Below are 27,064 nucleotides of genomic sequence, written 5' to 3'. Positions count from 1 at the left end.
AAGCACTGAAACAAAGGACATGAAGATCAGAAGACATACAACATTACACTGTAGGATATCAAAGATCTGAGCTTGGGTTTGATGCAACCTCCCTTTGCCTGAATGTTACAATTATGTTGAAGTTTAATCATTCGTATAGCGATTAGTTCACGCTGGATGATCACAGGACATGACGCAAGGAATGTCCAGACCAGAGTTTGCATTAATACAATGCAAATTGTTGACGATTCCAGGGCCAAAAATATGATCAAAGCAAAAACAGTTGATTGTTTTCACTTTATCGGAATTTCATTTGGACATTCATCGTTACCAGTCAAGCGAAAATTCCAACGGGTGTTGGCGATCTAACAGTTTACTGACAGATTTTTTAATAGTTACCCTTTTGAGGGTGGTCGCTGGTTGAAAATTATCGCTCGAAGCATTCGGTCATTTTCAATTTATTTTTTTGCAAAAGCCAACTCAGATCGTTATCTTCTTCAATATACCTGTCGCATTTCCAACATTGTCATCAACTATCGCAGCATAATAAATGCTTTTTTTTTCCTTCAAATCTGAACTGAAAGTCGATAGATAATCGGGAATTCTTCGAAACTGTGGAATACACTATAATTAAAATGGACTCCATAAGACCGGAGATGAAGATAAGGTTCAAGAAAAAGTATCATTATTGTTTCAAATCGGGGACGAGTACAGATTTATGTTTGAAGATTACGGATTGGTCACAGAAGAGTTGAAGGTCAGATATCTACTAGCCCGATAATTTGACGAAATAATGCGGCAGTCGGTAAATTTGGACAAGCTGAAACACTTCGTGACTGTCCAGTGCCGTAGAAATAGGAACCTTTCACCCGAGCAGCACCAGCTTTATTGAAAATTGGATGGTTCAATTTCCTCCAAAATGTTTCAGGAATGAATTCAGGTTGGATGATACCCTTCACCTATGAACTCGCCACACAGAAATAAATATATTTCGGAGTATGTACAGAAAAAACAGTAATAGTTGGAGAACTTTCTTGAGGCAAGACAACAGAAAGTGCAAGAAAAACCATAAATGGGATGGACGCATCCAGTCAGGAGCTTTGGCATGACTTCTAATGGGGTCATCCATTTGCTTCTTAGGTATGTGAAAACAGCTCTCATGGGGGGCACAATAAACCTTGATCGCAGGGAATATAACCCCCTCACCAAACCATAAACTATAGTAACCTATGCTACCTGCGTCTCATGACAAAAGTAACTCTGGTTACATGTGGTCGATGATTATCTTGTAGGAAAGTGGACTGCGGAAATAATCAAGACGAGGTAAACCATTGGGTTCCACTACATCATTCATGTAACGCTGAGCGAACAAATTCCTTCCTATAAGGAGGAACTTCTTATGAAAGCAACTGCCTCCATACCATCCCAACAGTGCGTTTTCTCAAGAAAACTGTGGGAGACGTCTTCTTACTCTCGCCTGAGCTTGGAACATCCCCAAGTAGTTTTCAGTTAAAAGCCAGGGATGCTTGATTCGATGTTCCCCATTTCTACGCCATTGGTTGTCAGTTTTTAGGCAAGTTGATAACCGCCTGGCCCTGGCTGGCTCGATCGTGACACTTCTTGACTCGGGACATATGCGCTAACCTATCATTACGTGTTGGAACCAAATTGTGGCGTATTATACCTTTAAGGTCGCTCGCACAGTCGGACTCTATCGCGGTATCGCGCCTTTGATTCAGGTCCCTTCACTGATGATTATTGCTCGGTTTCCATTCCTATTTGTTTTCAATTTACTAACCTATAGCACCCAATTATACCTAACCAGTTTCCATTGCTTTCCGTTTCCATTTCGAACGATTCAAGACGCGCAAAACAATCTGTTTAATGGCATACCATTTATTCACACCGGCTACTTCTACTCCTATGGGTATAGTCACTTTTATAACAATTTGAGCATTTGGAATCTGAAGAAGCTGAACCAATCCCGACATGTTCCTAGATAGAAACACCATCATTATTAAATAATGTTTCTGACCTCAGGACTTCTTCAGGGAAATGTTTTGGTCCTATTTCAGTTCATCATTCGACTTATTAAGAATTCAGAAATGATATACGTCCATTTTATGTGCATTGTCAACAGAATTCGCCAATATTGACCCATAACAATGACTCATCTAAGGATGAACCTCTTGAAAATGACTTTAGCTATTCCTATAATATACCGGCATCGTGCAAAAAAGATGCAGAAAAAATAATTGCACTCAATCATGCTCTGAATAATAATTACAATGGAGGTTCTGAATGAAATGTGAACAATTATAATAAATATGAAAGAATTACATTGTGAAAATAAATTGTATGTTGGAAGCAGGTATCATCGATAGTCTGTGGTTTTATTCATAATACAAAATGAAATATCCGGTTTGTCTCAATGTCGAAAGATCAACGTTGGTTTTACCGAGAAAGAGAATTTCTCAGATCTATATAAGTTCCGTATGAAACATTTTGTCGTCTGAAGAACTTTCGTGGAAATTTGTTACCCTTGAAAGATATCCAAAATATTACAGATAGCATCATTTGAATCACGAATTTTTGTCTTAAAATACTCAGATAAAAAGACCATTTTACTGATACTAAAAGAGATGACAAATATTGGACACGTTTGACTTAAAGAAGACAGTGTTTTGCTGTATAACCGCTGAAGCCGCCACTGGGATAGAAACAAACTACAAGCATGTAATTCAAATATCCATTTGTCATTTGTCCCTTAAAATTGCGTTATCGCGATGATGTCGAGTTTCCTATAATTAGTTTTGTATTATATGGCCTATAGGCAATCATTTTCAATCCCTAGGTGGATAAAAATCACTGGTGATTGCATCACTTGTCTCTATAATTAAGTTAATCATTGAAGACTTGAGTAGTACTTGAAAACTTCGGATTTTTATACAGGAGGTAGACCATAAGCAACGTACGTGTCGAAATAAATAATGTTTAGTGATGGGCCCTGTCAAGTTTTGAAGCATTTCGAACTCTGCCAGATTTTTCATAGTTTGATCCAACTAAGTGGAATTTTTCCATAAAGATCTTCCTCACTTAACATTGGAAATGTGAAATATGAATCAATTCAAGAAGATATGACGACCAATTTATATTCGAAATGAAAATCTCAAGAAATAGAACCAAATCCTTGAAGATGGATGAACTGAAGGAAGTCTATCAGGACTTTTTCGCACGATTGACGTCTCAAGGTCTGGCTCAATAAACGATGTTCAACAAGTTGGTAAATGTCAACAACAGACGACAAATTGGCCAGATAAAAACACCCGCAACGTTCCAAAAAGACGGGTCTGATCCCTGCGTTCGAGCAAACAGGAACTTTAATGTGACAAAGATGCTAGGGGAAAACACAATCGCTCAATAGGCAGCTGTGTTATGCTTTTTATACTGCAGAACGAAGCGGGACCTCCTTTATTATTGGGGAATTCTACGGATGCAGGAATTCCTGCGGGGCTACATTCAACTTCAACATTTCCGACAGATCCAGAGCATTTTTCAATTACGAATTGAGCGGTGAGATACACTGGATCAACAGGTCCAAATTTCAGTTTCAATTCTTCAGAATTTTGAAAAAACTGACATATCAATTCAACCAGTGTGAAACAACCTTCTGTCTAGTGTGTTTTCTACAAAAAAGAAGAGGAACACGAAAGAAATGACGATCTATATTTTGGACTCGGGAATCCTAAGAATTTGAATCGATATCCTCAAATTCACTTTGAACGTTTATATTATTAGCAATAAAATAAAACCAATCAAATCTCGTAAATAATTCAGAATGAGAACATCTACCGTACGTGTATGACTATGATATAATGTTGTGGTTCACTGCATAGCAAAGAAAAGTAATTCAATCTCATACTTTTGATTAAAATAATAACCAAACTTCGAAGATAATAATCCTTCTAGAGAGGAGAAGAATATTGGAAGAAAACCGCAAGCATCATCAGGGGTCATTATTGACATTTTACACAATCAGTAGGACTGGCCAGAAAAATTACAAGGCGGATTGTACTCTATCAGGGAGTCATTGGACTTGCCATCCACTACTACTATGCGAAATGGAAGAGTGTTACTATTGAAGTACACATCGATATTTGAGATAAATGGGTCAGCAGATCTACCTTTGTACAGGCTTCGTTTTCGCAACTATAGAAAGCAATTCGGAGAAGACCTGTAGGATTTATCACATTCCAGTCCCACCATAACGAAGGATCAACATATTTCGTGATTTTTCTGTGAATCACGACAAGGGAAATATTTTTAGCTACTGTTAAAGCCATTTTTGCTGTCATAAAAGTAGGTATCGAATTAACGACTTTTATGTGGACGGTTTTCATTAATCTATTGGGTGACTAATGAGTTTCTACGATCCAAATGTCCATCGAAAATATACCTACCACATGGTCTCGGACATTGAGCCACCATCTCTTCTCGAGATGGTGGGAGATCTTGATGCCGAAGATGAAATTCGGATATCAGAATAGCAGCTGTGCCCCCCATAGGGGGCCATATCCAACTATAGCAGCGGCATATCGAGTCAAAGACCGACAGACAAGAACAACAAAGCGTTGTCCCTTATTCCTGCTGCGTTATCTAAATTGAAAACTACTTAAAAAGTTATAATGCGTAAAAATATACCACCATTATCCAGGTCTCATAAAATGTTTTATTATACTCGATTACAAATTTTTCCACACAGACCTAGAAGTTTTGTTACACCTGCTCTTTAAATGTATACAATTGTCTTTCAGCTTTCTGATCTTCGCACTGCCTTATGTCCATCCATACCGATCAATCTTGGAAATTGGGTTACATATTGTTGTTTTACATTCTTTGGACTCGCAATGAGGATTGTCCGATCACTCATCATTTTCGAATTGATTCCTCTATCGAATGACTGTTCAATCTCATATTCAAGGCTCACTGTGTCCGTCCAACAAAATGAGCACGTCTGAAAATCTAAAATCTCAATCGATCTTCCATTTTTTCTCGTGGCACATGTAACCGTTTTGTATATGAACATTCTATTCAACATCCATCAAGTCCCCAGATTTCGTAACTTGACTTTGGCTAAAGGTCATGTCTAATTGACTTAGAAGAGATATTGTCACTGGTTGATTCTTGTCAACTCGTTAGACTTCGTATTGAAAAATCAATCAATCATCTTTCTCAATCTGTGCAGAGTTAATACAAGAAATCCTTGAGCAATATTCGGTCACTGTGAGAATGGACATTTAGAACAAACAACGGTATCTTGTGGCTAGATTGTCATCATGTTCTACCTCTTTCTGAAAATCAGGGTGTTCTATCACTTTTCTAGGATATGGAGTGCAGAGAATTTGTTTTATAGATTCCAGAGAGCTCTTCAAAGTGAATCCTAAGGTCTTTATTCAGCATTGCTCTAGCTTCCACATTGCCACATATAATCGATTTCGTGTCTGGATTGTTTGGGTCGAAAATGGTGGTTAGAGCCCCCTTGAATGACCTATTTGTAACTGTGTAGTTCTGCAATGCTTCTTTTCTTAAATTTTGCCTTCACTTTGTCAATGTTCCTTGTGAAAATAGATTTCCTGAATGATAAAATTTTATTAATCATCTTCTTTTTCAGGTGAGTATATCACTTCATCGTGCCGGCAATCCTATAAGTGAAATAGAAGGTCGTTGATAGTGAGTATTCGGTTTACGTCATTACCATTGAGTTCCTAGGTCCAATCTCTAAGAATCGTGATCTATAATCTTGTCAAGGTAAATCCTCATTGTGCTGAGTTTTGTTCACAATGATTTTCAATGATAAGGCTTTTTAACTGTCCAGCAATCTTACTTTGGTATAATTCAATTAGGGAGCAAGTGTTTCATACTGAACCTATGAGAAATTTGGGGTCTAAGCTTGTCAAACAACATATACCATATATTCTTACACCGCTGCTTGACAAAATGCTGGTATTCAACTTTTTGTTCAGAAATTTCATGCTATTGTTGGACAAAATTTAATCAACCCAGCAAGTTTGATACAGGTCGTACAGAAATTTAAAGGGAAGCCGGCTTATTCTTCAGAGAAACTGGTTGATTTATCACCCTCGCAGCTTTGTTTATGTCGGGCGGTGTATGTGCGAAAGTAAGGGCGCTGTGCGACAATGGAATCAATAAACCATTCCGGCGAAACGTATTCGATCTTCCTGGTCCTGCGGAACGATGAGTACAAAAATAATTCGCATAATGGGATCAGGCTGTGAATTCGCAAATTCCATAAGAACGTCAAGGCTCATAAAGTGATCGGTGCCTCTGGCAAAAACATGTTAGCATATATTACGCAGTGACAGGACGGTTGGAAGCCTTTGTACTGCGGTTCGAGACAGGCTAATGTCATCCCGAGGCACTCGCTCAAGACAATCCCATTTGCTGTCAAATTGAGACCCAAATCATTTTTAAACTACGTACAAGATCGAATCCGAGGCACGATCCGATATTATACGGCAAACTAAACCGCTTTTATGCTATTTGCCACTTCCAGTAATGATAGAGCAGATCGACAAATACTGCGTGATCGAAATATCCCCCCTAAATGATATACAAATGTTTTAACTCCTCTCCGTTTCCACATCGATTCCCAACATATAGCTACGGGGGTTTCATTCTGAAATTACTTATTCGAAACAGCCCACGATCTCTACACAAATTCGGATTACTTTTCAAATAAGGATTTCATTATTTCCGATGTGTTATTTTTCCATCGAGAGATATTCAACGCAGAAACGATTGATTAATATCAAGAAAATATATGCCAACAATTTTGTTCAATATTATCAAAATATTATGAAAATTTCAATCTTCAATTACATAACTGTCAATAAAAACAGAGCAGTCTGAGGAAGGATCTAGTTTCTTCATCAAAATTTATCCAGTAATTTTCTTGAAAACTTCATGATATCTGTATTTTTTTCACTTTCGACTCCAAATATTCATTATTGGCAACAATAATCCGAAAGGAAAGAATGGCACTAAGTTTGTGTTGGGCAGTGTGCTCTGTAGAGGAGATTACTACGCGATGCTGGGAAATATGATAGGGGTGCATCCATATTTATTCGACGTGTTCCTCCTTTCTTTGAAATTGTAGCGAAATGCTACCACAAATGTCAGAGACGCGCCCCACATAGAGTTTCATGAATAATTCCTCACATATTTACAGGGCTGTCAAGTGGTCCTTTGTCATGCAAAATGCTGTCGCAACGTCATTTTCACTTGGCAAACCCCGAAACCGAAAAATATTAGCTCGCTTTCCCAACTTTGAACATAATCAGATGCAAATTCTTTTCTTCATGCGTTTCAAACGTATAAGTGTCAGTTTCGCCCCCTAGTTGACACGAATTATGTCAATCTATCCGGTATTCAACCGTTTGCTGGAAGCAACTAGGTATCTAACAGAAAAGGATATGATGCCGATGTGGCTTTAATGAAATAAAATAACCCAGTCTCGATCTGTATTCAGAATGCAGTTCGTAATTAGTGAATGAAAATATTTTAGGCAACGAATTCGCTAACTATGAGATCCCATCAAAACCATATTTATCATCTACAAAAGTTGGAGAGCTAACGGCTCTCAAGCATGCGTTTTTGAAAAGTTTAGAAGTTGTAATTAGTTTTCAGAGTCAGAGTAATATCCACGTGTATTTTATGTATACGAATGCCGATTTTTAATTAACCTTACCTCGGCTTTTATAAGCAGAAAGCGTTTTTCAACTGGAGTTCATTTGATATTTGTTCATCGCTACCCTTGCTTTATTTTCTTGTCTCTCCCCTCAAGGGTTCGAATTCAATAGGAGCTTGCTCGAACATTCCGAAGCGTCATTTGTTCGTCGGATATTTCTTTTTAAAATTTAAATCATGATCGCGGAAAGGTACCATAATTTTTTGTCGATTCTGATTTCAATTGTGTTGGAACCAATAAAAACTTTATCATTGTTCATTATTCTTTCCGTTTTAGAGGCCACGTTGGAGAAATATACCTCTCGATTCCAATCAAGGCGGGTTTATGAACTCGAGTAGGTATTTTTTTTACGGAAGTAAAAAACTTCTCCTCTTTCGAATCATTTTTCTGAAACGCTTAATGCTCTCCCGATCGCCTGGCCTAGACTATTCAAACTCTGCCGAATGGAGGTGAACTTTCCACAAATCATAAAACCGTAAAAAAACATTCAACTTCTTTTAATCCCAGGCATCGACTCTCCTAGCCTAATTTTGGAAATAAGTACTTTCGTCTACAACGGAGTCAGAGAAATGTTTATCCACAATGTTAATCAACAAAGTTCATACCGGGGATTCGATTCAATCACTTTCAATTTTTTTGATAACAAGACTCATTTTGTGGACCTCACAAGAGGAAGAGTGAATCCACGTGTCGTTCCTCAGGATTCCGCCCGATCATTCTCGATGCAATTTTTCATAAATTTAAATTGTTTTCCAACTAAAATATGACTGGATATTGAATCGAAGTATAGAACCGGTCGGAAAAAAAAAAACGCTAGGTAGCATCCTTTTACGTGACAAAAGAAGCCGCTGTTGTCCCATTACAGCACATTAAAAAGGACCCATGTATTAGACATCCATCATGTCCCATTGAAAACGATGATATTTCATATTGGATTTCGATCTCTGTTGCGTCATACCGCATCACAATGGCGTAATTGGGAACGGAGAATTTCTAGATGATCGTGTTGATCATTTGTCGTCATTCTGTACCTTCAAAATAGAGTAACAGATAGAAATCAAGCTGCATTTTCGTGGGTATTCAAATTGCTGAGAACTACCAGTTGCTCGGCCGTTTTTTATAGGACAATCGGGAATTTCAATGTGGCTCATTACCGTCGGTTCTATTAATCTTGTTCTCATTAACATGAATTGAATTTGTACTATTGGATAGAAGCGTTTTGTATGAATAACATTCGATTATGGATTACGCACAATTTATAAATCTGAGCATAAGAAAAAGACTTCGAATCCCTCTGAAACATATGATATTTAATTAAAGGAGGAATTCAACGAAAAATAAAAAATTGAGTTCAGAAATCTCATGATGTCAAACGAAATGCTGAAGTGATATGTACTGTCATCTGCAGAGGTCTGGGTAGGGTTGCTCGTTGGATAGAGAAGGTCATTCATATGAATCAGAAAGAATGCTGGGACCTGGACCGAGCCCTGGGGAACACCTGGTTCATAATATGAAGTTTCAGGTTAGAGTTTGTTGATTTTCAATGATTTTCTCTGCCCCTGAGAGGACTACATAGCTGTTACTCGCTTGTATGTTATCTTTTACGTTTTGAGTACTCGATAACATTCAGTTAAACTGTCCAGGGTGGCATTGGTAAGAGAAAAACGAATAATATGGGCGCTCCAGCCGGTACATAGATCCACAGACAGATTATTGTCTTTGCTAATGGTCTCTCAACCCTTTTTTCTCATTTTCGATTCTCCAGATACCTAGACCTGGGAGATTAAAGATTGCTCGTGAAACCTCTGCATCTCACCGAAAACCATACCGACCGGTGCCGGTAACTTTGCACCGCTTCAGGTGCTTGATGACTTTTTGATTGATTACTGTGTCCATCATCTTCTATATTTAAGATGAAGATTGTTGCAGGATGGCTGTTTTCTTTTTGTTTTGAATACACTCAGTACCAATAATTATAGCGGAGGCACAACGTTTATCGTATTAATTCGGTCATAGATAAATCAACTTTTTACGTCGGAACCATTCTGAGTTCTTCTCGCACTGTTGAAAAAAGTCAGTTGAGAATGAAACGACGTTTTCCATTAATTCGAATTTAATGAAAACATTAGGGTTATTCCGAGTGTCCAAATTTAACCACAATTTCATGTTCGTCTCTGCATGAAACGACTCGGGAGCACATTACACAACATAATTTTGTGTGTGGAAATTGTCCAGGACAAAAGCTATTCAGAAATTCCCATTCGCTATAAAATGTTGACATTAAAATGTAAATGTTGATATTTCAAAACGGCAAATGAGCAAACGTTGGTTTCATGCTCCATTTAAGTGACTTATGGCCCTTGTATTATATAGTACATTACGGTCTTGTTGTCGCCTAAATGCTTCACATACTCGCAACGACCGTGGGGGGACTTCATATACTCGGATGAATAAATATATCGAATATTCGACATTTCGCAACCTCCAAAATGCGTGACAAGGCTCCTTCACAGAATCTTGTAACTTTGAAAACAATTGTGGCGATTCCTAATCAGGAATTCCAAAAAAAAATCGTTCCCGAGGAAGAAGAATAAATCTTTGGCTTGAAGAAGTCGAATCCAGGTATATCTAGGCCTCCATGAGAGAGTCAGAGTTTCGTTAATTTTCCTCTTCGTGGCTCCGGTTGTTCATCGGAGAATAATGGAAACTGAGCCGAGTAGAAAAAAAACGCGTACAGTCTACACGTGCAGACGAAAATAAAGGAACGACAAACAACGGTATAAAAGTTGGGCGAACAAAATCAATCGTTATTTAACTGGTCCAGAGAACTCAGGATCCATAATTGATATAATAACGACCCTAGAGTAATGAGTCAGTCGGCCAGACGGACTTATTGGATATGCTTGACGCGGCCGCGTGCCCCGCAAAATTATAAAACTTCGGGGGCGATTCTGTTTATCCACTTTGGCTATTGCGGATCCAGGGCCCTCGGTCTCGACCTTTTTTTCAAACACGTTTACATCTATATTCCGGTGCAGTCCCGATTGGAATTAGGCTGAGCTATATTAAGTACCAATATCTCATTTACGACTCCCTCCAGTTTGTTTTTTACGCTTTTCAATCCATTCGTTTGGAATCTTGAAAATTCGAACGATACCAGCTGGGGGAGAGAGAGATATTCCGTTTCAATGTGGAATATAACGAACGGACGAATCGATTCAATAATCTCGAGTGTGCGTTTCAATGTATCATTAAAAGATGATGAGTCTTTCGAATTTGCTCATTTCTACAACATGCGGAAGCCAGAAGTGGTCGTCATTTTAACTACCCAGAATTTATCGCTTATATATATCTGAAACTGTTCACTCGATTCGTGGCTTATAAAAATGATTATCATACAGAACTGAAGATGGACCTCATATAGGGAGGGTTCCTAATAATTTTCATATAGTCTTGAGGCACCGGTTGCCTTGTTGGCGGCTGCATGAATCGCAATATTTCGTATAGACATCGTCTATCTATATGAGGTACATCTGCCTCTAACATCTGCTTCCACTGATCATAACAGCCATTCCGTTTTTCGTAGGTCCATATATTCGAGTCCCACTCCTCGGGCATTTGGACATTTGTATCGGAATTAGAAACCAATAAATTAATTATATGGTCGATTCTTGATCCGTCACATTTGCCCATAAAGGTACCAATTTGTCAGATGAAGCCGAGCACAACGAGTCTCGATGGCATCTCATTTGCCATCGATAGGACAGGTAAAGGTATAATTATACGATATATTTGAGTTTCTTTCTCGAATACGATTGCGAAATTGGTCGTTGAAAAAGTTGAGCAATCATCCTACAGGACGACCTTACAACCTTTCGCGAAAATATCTCCGCTGTCCGTTGACCAAGTACAACAAATATATTTTCTCTACCAATTATCCAACGGTCATTCACTCCATCTTCGTTCAGTTAGAAAGCATCGAATATCTAACCCTTCAAATATGAAATTATGAAATTCAACAAGTTCTGCCATGAAAATTTTAAGAAGAGCAATTCTCACGGCTGATACCCAGGATTTAATTTATTAATGAATTCTATAAATTAACGACAGTGCGACTTCCTCCCGACATAAAAAATTCTAAACCCGTGAAATGCATATGTATTTGTTCTTAATTAAAAATTCATTTGTATCTTGAGTAGTTGACTTATTTCCATATCTGATTCGCTATGTGACCACCTTAACGACATGATTCTTATCTCTGGGAAATCTTGGAATTGAATTAAGTAAACGCAAGGTCTTTGATGCCTAAGTATGGCACTTAAATAATTTACACTACACGTAAATCGTCTATTCTTTTTCATCTTCACTACACCTAGAATCACCTCCTCTGAGACCCGAGTAATTAAGTTTCAAATTGGGTATAAATAACGGATGCGGCCTTTATTATTATGGCTTATATAGCAGGACAGTCATCCACCATAACTAATATATTCTCTCTGAAATTTCCTATATTTATGTGCCTTGGATCAGTCACCATAAGATTGAATATTCAGTCGTTCAACAATTATCAAAATCAGACACCACGCACTCTTATCCTAATTATTTCTGGTTTTCGCGGCCTAATTTAGATCATTTCACCTGATAAACCGAATTATTTTCTTCTGTCGTGACTAACACTGATCAGTATCAATCACGGGCTTCGTATAAACATCGATTTTTCAGCTAAATAACTATTAGAGATGATTCATATTAATTAATGATAACAGGCGCTCTTGCTTTATTTCCGCCAAAAGATGACAACAAATGATAATTCTCATTTTCAACAAAACTTGAGAAAATCACTTGTCAACAAAGTCCTGGTTATTCCTCCTGGTGTTTTGGTATAGAATAGGGCCATCGAAAGAGTTGTTGATCGACGGTTTCCGAAGTTTACCTATGGTAATTATCATCTAGACAAATAGATCAGATTCGCCAATGTTCGACCCAGGTAATACAGCTTTAAGTTAAGTTAATAGTTGCTGGCGTTTGATGTGAGGTTTCTGTTGATAAGTTGGATATAGCCGAAGTAAACTGAAGAGGAACTTCGGCCACAATCTGCCTTAATTCGTAATATTCATAGTGGTTATTGACATAACTCTGGCCCAAGGGGGAGTGAAGGCGAGCCCTTTACGGGAAGGGTTAATATGAACTCGTTCTGAGTTCTCGAGACTAATTATTTCGGTCGGAAGATCATAATCCTTTATATAATGGCCAGCTTCCAACTTATCAAATCTACCATTATGGCGACCGTGTACATACGCGCCAAGGTTATAACCGTGTCAAATGTCCATTTGGTCATGAAATAGCGACACAATTACGTTCATGCGCAATTTTCCTACCCCAATTCTCTCTCTAACGACCTAATTGGCCATTCAACTCTTACGCAAATTATACTTTTGGGGATGTTCTTGCTCCGCTCTATAAAAACATTTTTTAATTCAAAAACGGATGAAAGGTTTATTGAATTCTGCTAGCTGCTAGCTATAGGCTAGTTTGAGCTTCTTGTACAGCCTCTCCTGTTACTCCAGTAACAGTTTCACTCTGTTAAAGTGTTACAGCGGTATTTGGGAATACTTTTCGTTTTTGAATAGATGAAGACGTTCTATAAAATCAGTCCAAAAGAAGAGACGAACTGAACATCGTTCTCCTCCTTCATTACGATCGAGGGTATAGTCAAGACCGGTCATCTAGAATAGTTTCGAGACGAACAAGTTATTGTCGTCGGGTTCAGTCCTCCAAGCGGCATGGAGAATATAAACATATTTCACATGTTATAATTCTACGACACCCCAATAATTATACGTCCAGGCTTTCATACATGGACGGTCGAAGAACTGAACTGCCCCAGGACAGATCAACACTGACATCGCATCCTGTTGTACCAGGACCGGATCGGGTTTCTCTAATTGCGTTCTCCGTCCGACTCTGCTCACAGAACTTCCATGCTATAGACAACATTAATATGTCTATGCTCCATACATCGAACCACTCTCAAAAAAATACTTGAGAACTTCTTTTTTCCTCAAGAAAAAATATTTTTGTCCTGAGGCTGCGTGGAAACAGAAGAAAGTATGTCTGTCTGTATTGTATCATAGAAAAAAAAATTTCTACGTTTGTGTCTATGGAAATTCTGAGGTGATATTGAAGAAGCAAACTTTTACTCCTGATCTGATATTCCCTCGACATTTTTTGTTGAAATCAGATGAAACTACAGTCATCTAAAGGGTGCCATACGAAGAAAACCACCCAGGAAAAGGGTAACTCCATGTTACCCAGCTGGTGACCTATGAGGTCGTGTTTCTCACAACAATCATGCAAATAAGTTGAGGCTAAGGCTCGTTCGGAAGTCGTCTTATCTTCGGAATGAAATTTGCCGCGTTTTCGAGAATGAATAGGAGGTAAAAATGATCGATGCCCTGCGTTATTCAGACACGCATCCGAAACTCAAATTATTCTATTTTCTTTCGACGATCGAGAGATCGGACGTCATTAAGGAAAACCTATAGCTGACACTGAATGTTTGTGGTATATTATTACTCCCTAGCTATATAATTTTGATGTATATCAGAAGTAATTTCACGAAGGAATACGTGATGCGATATTCAGAGCTAAGACATCAGTTTGAATATAGTGAGGTAGAGAAGTGTATATTTCTAGGGAGAGTGACACATGCTTTGCGCGTATCTTGTCACTTGTCTCATGTCCGAACGCCTAACATGACAGCTGAATGCCTGTTATGACGGCACGATGGCAACAAAAATAACAGTTTGTCACTATTGTTTCCTGCACTGAGCTTAGACCTCCGTTATTCAACTACTCCCGCTTGCTCTCATACGTCTAATATACAAAAATTCTTGACGTGTGAACTGCAGGTCATCCAGGTAATTTTATTGCTCGAGAGTGTGAATCATGGTAGACCAATCTTCGCAGGTTTTTCGTCCTTGTGTTTGGAATATTTTATCAAATGCAGCATCAATAGGATCTTGCTTCATTCTCCGCATCCTTCCAAAATTTCATCTGAAACCTATTTCCCATGGCCATAATTCATATCTCGACCATACCCTTTTTTTCGGAATTGATTGGAACATCGCAGTGGGCTGCCCTTCGACATACTCAACATATGTCATCTCTCTTAATTCGATAATCATTTTTAGCCGTCATCTTTAGGACAAAGTGCTCATTTAACCACTTTCTGTTAACAATTTCTTCTCGAAAATACGTATAACAAGGTCAGGTATAAACTCGAAGATGCCATATGCTCAGGAAGTAATAAAGCCAATATTTTATTTCCTTTTGTCATGGTCTATGTTAATTCCATTATATATTAATAGGTGACATACGTCACGTCCAACTAACTAGTTGGAAATTAATTGATTTTCGCTCTGTATAAGATTTTAGTCTTTTTTCCTGTATCTGGAAAGATATGCAGGGCATCATCAATGGTTTTCAAGCCATTTCCTCAGTAGTATGCAGACTATACAGAGTATCTCTATGACTTATTCTTATCTATAAGGATGGATATCCCTCTGACGATCAAGGTGTGTAATATTCACGGATATTGGTTAAAAAATACAACTTGTCTTCATTTTTCTGGCGAAAACTATCGAATTATACAGTAGATTGTACGCTGGTCGAAAAGTGTGGACCAATAAGAAAGATAGATGAAAGGAACCACTGCATGGGACAGAATATATATGGTAGAAACTGGTATTTAAAATCAGATAACGGCTATTAAAAAGTAATAGCAACCCTTAGTCAAGATAAATGATTTTTCTTCGTAGATCCTTGTAAATGGTTTTTTGGACAGAGATTATTACACAATATTTTCCTTATCTTTTGAATCCGGTTTTCACACTCAAGTTTTGATGGATGAGCCGCCTCATATCTGATGAACATTAGTCACGACACAGAACAACAGTCAGCAGATACATAATTATATCATGTACACTCCAATCCTTGCTACACAAGTGGTTCAAAATTTTTTTAAATTAACTTGGCATCTAAAAATTTTAGATTTTCGATTGTACTGAAATCCTGATTCGAAACTGATGAAAATATAAAGTTCACCTACGCCAGGTTATCAAAACGGGTAACAGACTTCGAATGGGATTAAATTCTAAATGTTGAACATAGGAAGAAAATTCGTGAATGTATCATAACATAAACAGTTCCAAACAATAAGAACATAAACGTTATGAATTCCCACCGAAGTCATCTCGTTTGATTCTAATGACAGAAATGAGTCGAGTCAATTGTCTTGTTCTTCTTGCGAGCATTTCAAACACTCACAAATTACCTTTCAGTATTATCATTTTGTTTTTATTACATACATTACAACGCGGTATAGGTACCTCGTCGCAATGATGTGAAATCCATTTGTTATTAATTATTACGTTAATTATTGATTGCGAAAATGAATTAACAGTTAAGCCGTTGAGGTTCCCATTATCTATTGTTTATATCCACTGATGGATAAAATGATTGTGGACGAAAAACAACTAAAGGAGGACATAATATGTAAAGTGTGCAGTGCAGGTATTAGACAATGCGATGAATAAGGAACCTTCGCATATTTTGAGAATTTTTGCATCAGGATGAGAAGGGGCAACACTTATATGGCAGATGTGCATTTCACGATTTAATTTCCATTTTTCCATCTATGAGAGAAATTTGTAATTCCAATGATGATAAAGTAGGTGACATTGACCTAATAGAACTCTATAGATGGTTGGAATATTTCAATTTTTTGGTAGCTGAAGGAGGAAGTATTGAGCTGTTCTCTTTTGGGTTGATGAAACTATAGTTTGGGGGAGCAATTACTTATGGAAGTAGCTTTAATTTGCGCCCTATTGGTGTGGTAGAAATCTTCTGATACCCTAAGATCCATTTTCCAACAAGATAGCATTGGAAGCAAGAGATATCTTGGACATGAACTTTCATCCATTGAACATGGCTGGAATAAAATAAGTAGGAGATTACTTACTCAAGCACGCCATCCTCAATAATTTTTGCAGACCTTCGTCATGAGGTAAAGGTAGCATGAGATGCTAAAATTTGGGGGCTATGGCAGCGATGAAACCCAAATATAAACGAGAAATTATAGAGCATCATCGTGAAAACGGTGTATTCTTCCCACTCCCACGTAGAATTAGATGGTATGAAAAAAATTGCCAAGGGAGTCTGAATTCCGCGTGAGCTGAGCACTGTATAAGCAAGAACGGTTGTTTAATGAACTCGATGGCGGTTCAAAGAATGAATTAAAAGAATACGCATTCGTCTTGGCAGGCATTAATGAAGGGGGGGAAGACACAAGAGAAAGAACAGGTGGACCCATAGTGAGAAATGTATTTTGAGATTAAGATTGTCACACTTGGTGATCAAATCTGCATACAATACAATGACATGTCGTGGATTGAGAAACCCAAGTTCCGGGGAATGATTCTTGCGGACGGTATGCTCCATGAGCACAATTTTCTATTAATCAGTGTAACGTTCCGTTAATTATAAAGTTCAAACCGTAATATCAGCCAGTAATCTCCTCGGTGCGCTGTACTTTTTCCTCTCTAGCATGATTGACATACTAGGTAGGTAACCATTCGTCTTCTTATATAACGTGGTTTCTCTTTGTTTCTACTGGTTCGGAAGCCCAAAGAAGAAAGCCCAGTGCTCCGCCTCTTGAATGATAAAGAGGAATTCAGAAGTAGATGATGAGTATTTGCACACTATATTTAGTGACGTTGATAGAATGAACTAACATTTTCGATTTGGGGTTGCTTAAGAAAATTTATAATTCAGCACAATTTAGTGGTGAAAAATAGAAGGGAAATGTAGGGGAAAGGCTTTTTCCAATATAAATGAATTCAATCTACAAATTTTAGCCTGAAAGAAAAAGGGGATAGAGCAGGGTTGTGTCGTGATGGGGAGATATATCCAGCGTATGTAAAATTCAAATACACCTCCTATCTGTGTATGGGTTCCGTTGGGGGTGGACATCGGAAGACGAGAATGAAAAATTGGTCAAATGGGGATAGAATAGGCGTTTGTTTCCTGAGGTGTGCATGTAAATGCCTACAACAATGCCATCTGTATATTTTCCGTTTCCGCTGAGAAACGTGACATGCAATCGGAACTTGGCATCTCTCAATCAATTTTATCAGATCGCTTTCGACCTTCTTTCGAATTTGACCCTTAAATAAGCTTTCTTCAGACGCGCCGTAAAGATTGAAACAGCCAATTTCGTTATACCGACGCGTAATATTTATTTTTGATAAGATCTAACCGACTACAAATCGACACCTTGACAACCAACAATTAGCCTCGTAATATTCTGTATTATTTTCTACCTCGAAGATGCCATTTTGATACGGCACGACGAAATATTTAAAAATGATAAATAGAATTCAGACCTGGTTTTTTCGGGGTTACCTCCTATCCTATCATGGCACGATCATACGTCATAACCTCTAATTTCGGAACGTGTTATATCGCTCTAGCCCGCTTTTCGGTTCACCCAAAACGAACTCGAACATATCTGTCGCAATTTGCTACACACACGAGAAATTACATATTTTGTATTAGTACAAAAACTGCAGCCACAATTAAAATACATAGTAGTACTACAATATTCCATTTTTTTTTTATTTCATAATTGGAGGAGCATATGAGCTCATAGGACTCTATATTGTTACTATGTTCCTACATTCGTTTATATGGTCCTTATGAGGAATATACTGTTTTAATCGTATATTTTGCGTCTTCCTAAGGTAACTCCTGTATCGCCCTTATTATTGGAGCTACTAGATATTTGAGGGCTTATATCATCCTGATCTGAATGGAGCGAGTTGCTCCCATGATGTCGTTAATCCATGAATGTTAAAAGGGTCCATTTTGCTGCATTTGGTCAATTGTTGTTTTCGAGATCAGCTCCTCCCACAAAATGTACCCTTTTGATTGGTAAAAGAATCTCCCTTTTACCATATACTTGGGCACTTGCAGTTCAAATAAAGGGTCGTGGTATTAAGAGGACCCTTTAGCATGGGAAAGGCAGTGTGACAGATGTTGTGCCCCATATATACTTGACAAATAAAACGTGCTCGAGCTTTTATTCCGGGGCCTAATCTGTTTTGTTCGAATTTTAGAGTACATCTTTTCGATCATCCGCCATGCCTGTCAATTTTGTTCAACTCGTTCAACTGGATTCATAGGGACATAAGTTCTCGTGTTTTATCAACAAGCCTGATGGCAAACCATAGAGATTATTTCCGTTCGCATAAAAACAATTCCTTATTTTAATTTCGGCACTGTTTCTGCAATTCACCTAGACTTGGTCGTCTTGTATGTGGAACAAATATTTCGTAATCCGTTCAAGTAACTCTATCAATGATGTATATGATGATTGTTTTCACAACAAATCATTCATTTCAACGTTACCCTACGACCAATCCGTGTCCGTTTAATGTTATTCGACTTCACTATTCCGAAACTCGGGTATTTGTTTGTAAACTTAACCGCGGAATATAACGAAAAGCAGTTGGAAATTTGCCAATGATCATTCATTGATAGTTATGGTAGCAGGGATTGCTCCATGTGTGGCCAGAAAAAATAGAACACTTCGTTCCACACTGATGCATAAAGGAACAGAAACGAGCTACCTCTTCTTCTAATCTCAGACCAACCGTTTGTTACTCTGATAGCAGCCAATCTTCACGTACATCTAAATTGTTCCCCTGGCCGATTTATTTCTCTATTATCTTTATGCAGATCGTCCATGAAAAAATTACGAAGAACTGACAAATGAAAAGCTATTCATATACATACTGAGTGACATAACATGAGAATACCCAGAAATAGAAGAAATATTTCGTTTTTTTGCCAATTCCTTTTTTGAAAAATAAGCAGGGTAAACTAATGCTTCAATCCAACATTTTTCAAACAGAAAAATCTTCAAACATGATATAAATTTAAAAAAAACTGTGAATAAAACTTTGTAAATATCTGATTTGGATCAACCGGAGTTTCTAATCGCTTCATATCCATTATTTCTCCTTTTGCTTCGTTGCTGATGAGCAGCGAGCGTCAAATTAATGTTTATTGTTGCACAACTAGATTCGTATCTGGTTCTGATGACTAAAAATTTTCGATTTTTCCTATGTAGACGTATAAAAATTGAACGGGCGAATTAAAATAGCGTATATCAGAGTACCGTGACGGAATAAAGTTAAAATTACTGGAAAAGTAGAGAATACGTCGCAACATTCGGAATTTTAAACGTACGTAGGTACCCATTTGGTCGGCGAGTAATGTGAATATTTTAAACGGCGAACATTAAATGAACCATGTCAATTTTAGTTCAGCTTGTATGATTGGAGTAGTATACGGAAGCAAATTACCACTTTTCCATCAATCCTATAATTTAGAACAATGTGGAATGAGGCAATTTACACATCCATACCGATATTCGACGTTGTGTGAAACGCGATCTCATGCCAATTTCTCTTTTTTACTTCTCTTTTCTCTATTATATGGGATGGGCTTGTCATTTCATTAATCCACTATAAGTCTATGCTCCCTATCATTGTAAATATGCTATAAGATCGAATACTAATTCGGCTCAAACTACAATTACACTTATGTCTGTTATTTGTTCAATCAAATTCTTCAAGGCAAAAAGTAATTCCAAAGATTAACATCGCGAAAATTCAAGTTTCGTCATTAATAACAATTTTTTCATTACTTAAATAGTTTGGAAGGGGGTTATATGTAAATTTTTCTGATATCATCATTTATATCAATGCTCAGAACAAAATTGCCGAATTTTCCAGCTTGAAATGGTGGATTACAAGCTCTTTAATGGGAATATTCTTATTTGCTGAAACCACAAGGACGTGGTCGGCCATTGGAACGAAACATGAAAATGACAATTATTTGGGACATACGACAATTGTGGTACTCGCTATTGGCTACTAGTTTACGTGACAAACTCAGCCAATGGGCATCCGTTTCAGAGAATGACAATGACGAAGGACTGTCCCATTTCTATTCAAGTGCTTCACAATGAGATAGGTAGAAACCCCCCCAGGTAATTTCCCAAATACCCGATTCTAAATTGCCGCTACTGTTCAGAAAAACTGTTCTCCAAATATCTACCGAACTGAAATGACGTTATTTATTGAAAATGATTGACAGAATAAAGGACGAATATTATATTTGAGAACTGGGTCCTTCATCCCCATTTTCATATAGATAGAGGACGGGTCTCGAACGTATCAATGGTTGGTACACATCTTATTATAATCCATGGGATGAAAGGACAAATAATAATTATGTGTGTAGATCCTGTTCAACGGACCATAGGACATAGGAAGACTTTGTATCGTGTTACAAGGAAAATAGAGGAACATTTAATGCTTCATATTTCTCATAATTGCCCAATCAGGTAGCAAACATTTTGTCCATTGTCGGCAAATTGCCCGCATCTGACAAAAGGGAAGCCCCAATCAAAAATATAAATCATTTTGATCTTCTCTGATACATTTTTCCGACCATATAAAATCGTTATGAATAAATTTAAATCGATCACGTTAGAAAATATCACGAACAGTACTTCAATTAGAAGACTTCTTCAGAACTCACCCTACCCAAGCGATAAAAAACAGTGTTACATAAGTTCCCAAGATAAGATACTTAATATTTTTTGCACAGTGATCATTTCAAGGGTGATTAATTGTAACTGTAGTGAATGAAAATCTTTTGAATGATAATTAAATTCAGGTAAGATGAATCGTTGAGAGGATATTTGATACTCCGCATCTGGAAGGAATGACTTGGAAAAGGTGCATACTTGGGATTATCTCCAAAGGGCTGTAGAGTGTAGGATTCATGCAAGAAATCTGTACCAGTAAGGCTGAACTCTTTCGATAAATATCACGAATGCTATGAGAATGAGACTATTTTTACGTAAGAAAAAATGTTGTCGGGAAATTTTCTATATCCGGACCTGATTCAAGGCGAGCACTGGATCAGCAGCATCCAGAGATAAAGCGGTCATCGAATCATGAATAATCCCGACATGATGAAAAACTTTCATTGTACGTATTTACAAAGGATTGGCCATTATTAATCAAGGGTACAAATATTTAGGGTATACCCTCTCTCAAGTATGAAATATTGGCTCTTGGGATGACAAGCTCACTTCACTCCATGTACAACGGTCAAAAATGAAGGCTTCCGAATTGAAATGGAACAAATGCTCACATTAAACACTTGAGAAATTCTTAGATTAACGTTATAAATACGAAAATACGAAACGTCATTTTTGGAAAAAGATAAAAAGCTCAAGTTTGCTGTGTTATCTATGTGAATTACCATAAACTAATCAGTACAATATTACTCGAACAAAAACTTTTCTGCTCTAATGATGAACTAAATAAATTATAAATAATAATAACAAGGTTAACTCGATGCTTGATAGAACTCAATCAACTCTAGACTAACTCATATTTCAAAATGATGATTAGGAACCCCTGAAATGAGTTCTCGGACATAAAGTCTCTTCGAAATAATAAATTTATGGGATGGAGACAGTATTAAAATGGGCATAACATCTTACGCCTATATAGGATGGACCGGGCCTCTTCAAAGAAAGAAAACCAATTTAATTCTGGTCCTTTCCCCGCCAGTAATTTATACAGGGGACATTTCATATTCTGCGGAACACGAAAAACACAAGTTGTCTGAAAAGATTAATGAAATATTGAAGTGATCTTTTATTAGATGCTGAGGACACAGGCCATCATAATAACTGCAGGGCTGGACTTGAGAAACTCAGCTACAATAATAGCCTGATAGTTTTATTCGTTCCCTGTATTGCAGAGTTGCATTTTCAAACATTTGAAGGATATTTCTTGTTAATGGGGCTATTTCTGTTACTCAACAGGGAAAATCATATAGGGAACCTGCTCGACTGAAGAATATTTTGGAAGAATCAGGATATTTTTCTGTTTTCATGACTTTTCTCCCCAACATGTGAAACATAAGGAACAAAAAGAAATGTTGTTGGTAAAAATTGCCCTTGCCTTGGAAGTTATAAACTATTTCTCAGAAACAATGCTGCCTAACAAATATTATCGAACACAGTATAAATAATTCAATATAGCTTTGAGACAGAGACCAAAAAAAACCAAAACAAAAAAATCATGGAGATTGATACAAAAAGAAGAGTGAAACTAGTACCAAAGATTGAATTCTCTAGGATATATGGAAACACTCGATGGATATCATAGATGAACGAAACCCTAAAAGGAACGAAACAAATGGAATGTTGAGCCTATGCCGGACCTGGAAGGACGGTCGGCCCAAATTAAAAATTGAAAGTATTTCGCAGCGAATGAATATTCTGGTTTTTTGTCTGTCGGTCTTGTCAAAGAGGCACTTAAAGGTATTTCACTCCTACAGAGAATGCCGGACTCCTGCAGTCAAACGACATGGGTGACAAAAGACAATGTTCCCGTGTACCTGTCACCAATTTCACAAAACGCTATATAGTATACACGATGCTCTATCCCTTTTTCGAGCGGCCTATCGGACACAAATCTTTCCTCACAGTTCATTATTATAACTGATATTGAAAAATTGAAGGTTTTGTGGCTTCATCGAGGTGACGTTTTTCTTGATGTGAGGCTGACAACCCCCAGATGATTTTCTTGAATTTCGAAAGAGCCAAGGGACAAGGGATCATGGAATTTTTAGAGAATATGATGGAGATATATAGCATGTTAACACATGATTCATACTAGGTGGAAATTTATTGTCTATATACCTGAATGAGGGCCAATATTCGACAATAACTCAATTACTCAGATAGTACCCATAGAATCAAAGACGAAAAAACTCTCGAATAGCACATATTTTTTTATGATGGTACAATCGAGATGTCGACTCAAATAAAATTCATAAAAATCTCCACAATTCTAAATTGTTTTGTTTATCAATAACATTCCCTATAAAAGAGCGAATAAATCGAACCTTTTCGAAATATCGACCTTTTAGTTCTTCAATTCCCCAATGTTCATTATAATAACTATCTAGCAGAAAAAAACAACTGAATCATCTAGGTTTGAAAACCTCCATTGTTCGCGACACTGTAGATAATAATTATTGTTGGTTCTCACATGAATTATGGCTGTCTAATTGAGTGAGGCATTGTAAAATGTCACAAAATAAGGATCAAAATGAGAAAAAAAGGTTCCACATATATTTCGAGAATGCCACAGGACCAGCGGTGTCATAAAGCGATAAAGTAGAGATTGCCTATAATTATAGGTTACTGTTCTGATGTCCACCTTTAGAAATTAGTTTTACTTAAGGCCTAACGATCCCTCCAAAACTTGTTTCGGAACAGTAAACTATGATTTACAGGCTTTTATAACGTTCAGATCTCAAGAGTTCCTCACACAGATTTCACAATTTTAATCATTATAATCTGGATATTCTTGCGTTATTCCCGCAGAACAATATGTTTCGTTTATTTTTCATAGCATTTGAAAATTTTTCAATCCTATCGATTTTTATGGTTCGTTCTCCGAAAAAAAAATTTCATTCCAAAGGTAAACTTAGTGTTGTGACTAACAGTTGTGGACGCCACTATCAAATCCGATATCTTCGTTAATGCAATTCATTAAAACAGACCACTCTTGCAAGTGAGCTATAAACGTTTCATCACAATATAAACAAAATTATGAATCAGTCATTTACTTCTTGACTGAATGTTTGTCATAACGAAAGTAATCAACTAAATAGCCGAAATGAAATCATTTGTAACACTGTTGCAAACTACTCAATCTTTAAAATGTTTCAGAAAAGGGTTCGGTATCCCTAATGAAAAACCTTCGGAGTCTGGCACGAAAAATAATTGAAACTTCACCTTGAAATTTTACACCTCACATCAATATAGAATTCAAAGAAGGAACAGAGGAAAAATCAGTAAATCTGCCCGAATTTCATGTTATTTTGTCAGAACTACTCGAAGAAATTTGGTAGAAAACACTCTAGACAATATTGGCAATTTTTTTTGTTTCATTTTCGATTCGTAATGATTGAAGTCAGAATATTTTGGAAACTATGAATCTTCTCGTGAAATTTTAAGCCATTTTTATGAGAATATAGGTACAAATTCGCCATTGATTGTAAGATATTGTTTATTTCATTGTGACAACAATTCGATTTAGGTGAAAAATCATATTTTTTTTTAAATATTTAACTCAAATTGGGAGTAACTTTCGGAAGCAGTTGTGTCAGAACATTTAGCACGTCAGGAAAAAGAGATAAAACGAGGTTTAACCAAGCCAGGCGGCATATACTGAGCTGATTTTTTCTTTTATTTTCCCCGGCAACAATTTATTATACGTAGAATCATGTTAATATCTTTACGAGCATTTTCTCAGCAGGATAGGTCGTTTGTGGTACGGAAGAGTAGAAATAAATGCAGCAAACCTTCCTTGCCTACCTTTTCACCGAACCTGATTCAACGCCCCTCGTAATAAAGAAGGAATATTGTATTTATATTTGAACACCATCCTCAAATTGACTCGCTGCAAATTGTCTCGTAAAGAATTTGACAATTCCATCTTCTTTCGGGAAATGGCATTATAATTCTCGATACCTCCGAAAGAGGAGCTTGCTTTTATTCGATTTCGTTTTTTGTTCTACAATTTCCAATAACGAACCTTTAACACCCAAAAAATTTTAACTTTTTTTGGACATGACAATATAAGCGAATTGGAAATACATTACAGTGTCTAGAATTTTCTGTGAATGACAGCATGTCCTTTTTCTAGGCCAAATTTCGACCTAAAGAAACTGAGTCTCAAGGGGATAATTTTCCCTTCACACCCCTCTTTAGACGCCCTTGTAAACACAACGTGGATAGTGATTCAGAGAGTCCACCGCTCTGGGGTATCAGTTATCGACTTGTTTATATGGACTCAAACATTAATTTGCAAATTCGTCCAATTCCAAATGAGATATCACAACTCTTTCGCATAAATAAAGGTTAATAGATCACCGCATAACATGGTATCATTAAGGCTTTGGGCACGCTGAAATTTGTTCTATATATTTATTGAAGAACAGATATTAATGGTTTGCTTTTAATCAAGCAAGGTATGTATTATTGTCAGTGTGCACCATTGTGTCTCTAGCCGTGTAGTGCCCATCTTCCTCTTATTACTTTAGGCGAAGACCGGGGTCTCGTTATATTCGTTATAAAATATTGAGTCGCCGTTCTGAATCGCTTAATGATGCTGCCAAGACAATGAATTTCGAAACATACATATATTATGCTGCCACAGTGGCGTACCCAATTTTAATCGCTGTAGAGACCTCGCCGCAAAGCTGGCTTCGAAATCAGTTGAATTTTCTGAACACGTGAATAGCGTGACTCCCCAAAGTGGTATTTGAATGGAAGATACTCTAGGATCAGCAAAACTTATCCGACAATCTATTTCAATCAGTTAATGTTCTCCTAGGTCAAGAAGAACCTGAATTCATCAAACTAGAAAGCTATGTGTTTCTGGATTTAATGAAAAAAAGTCTTCTAGAGCCCAGACAATGGATAAATTCCCTTCTTTGGAGTTCTCTGAGTTCTGAGGTCAATCAATGAAAGCCTAAAGATGTGGGTGGACAAACTTAGCTGAGGAACAACAGTCATTCCTGCTAAAAAAGAGAAGACATTGAGTTTGATGAAGGAGCTTCTATCTCACTGTGCTAATTGATCAAATCTGCTAGCGTTTTTGAAAGGAAATTATGAAAGGTTATTGGAGGGGCTACAGAAATAGGGGTACCATATTGGAACTCGGTTAGCATGTGTTATTATTGAAAACCAGCTCGATTATTTCTGTCTTCCTGGGGGTCAGACAAACGAAACTGAAGAACTATAGAAAAACTTGGTATCTCTGCAGGTCCCAAGCTACCTTCTATCTTATGGTCGAATCAGGAGTCATCCAAGCTTATTAGGAAGTAATCAGCTTTGGTGAAGAGCTTGTATCATTCTGGATACATTTCAAAGGTCACACATCAGACCTTGCTAGAGCCTGAACTACAGGAAGATTTTGGTAGTCCTACTCTATGATAGCATCTCAGAGTAAGGGTTTGATGTCTCCTGCATCGAGACCTGAATGTCTCAATCTTCGATAGCATCGTGTAGGCATCTCGCGCAGAGTTCGCTCGCCTGTGGCAGGTATTGAGGCCTTCGGATGAATCTTTCTCGAAAGAACTGGTACG

General features: G+C 37.4%; 1 protein-coding gene across 3 annotated transcripts in view; it reads left to right on the top strand.

Annotated features, from left to right (window-relative positions):
- Positions 1–27,064, top strand: part of LOC123321761 (zinc finger protein basonuclin-2) — a 97,917-nt gene that overhangs the window by 59,797 nt on the left and 11,056 nt on the right. The window lies entirely within an intron of this gene.

The sequence above is a fragment of the Coccinella septempunctata genome, chromosome X (assembly GCF_907165205.1).
Source record: "Coccinella septempunctata chromosome X, icCocSept1.1, whole genome shotgun sequence".
In the NCBI taxonomy this organism is placed as follows: Eukaryota; Metazoa; Arthropoda; class Insecta; order Coleoptera; family Coccinellidae; genus Coccinella; species Coccinella septempunctata.
The sequence above is the reverse complement of the archived record's forward strand: the minus strand, read 5'-3'. Positions and strand labels throughout refer to the sequence as shown.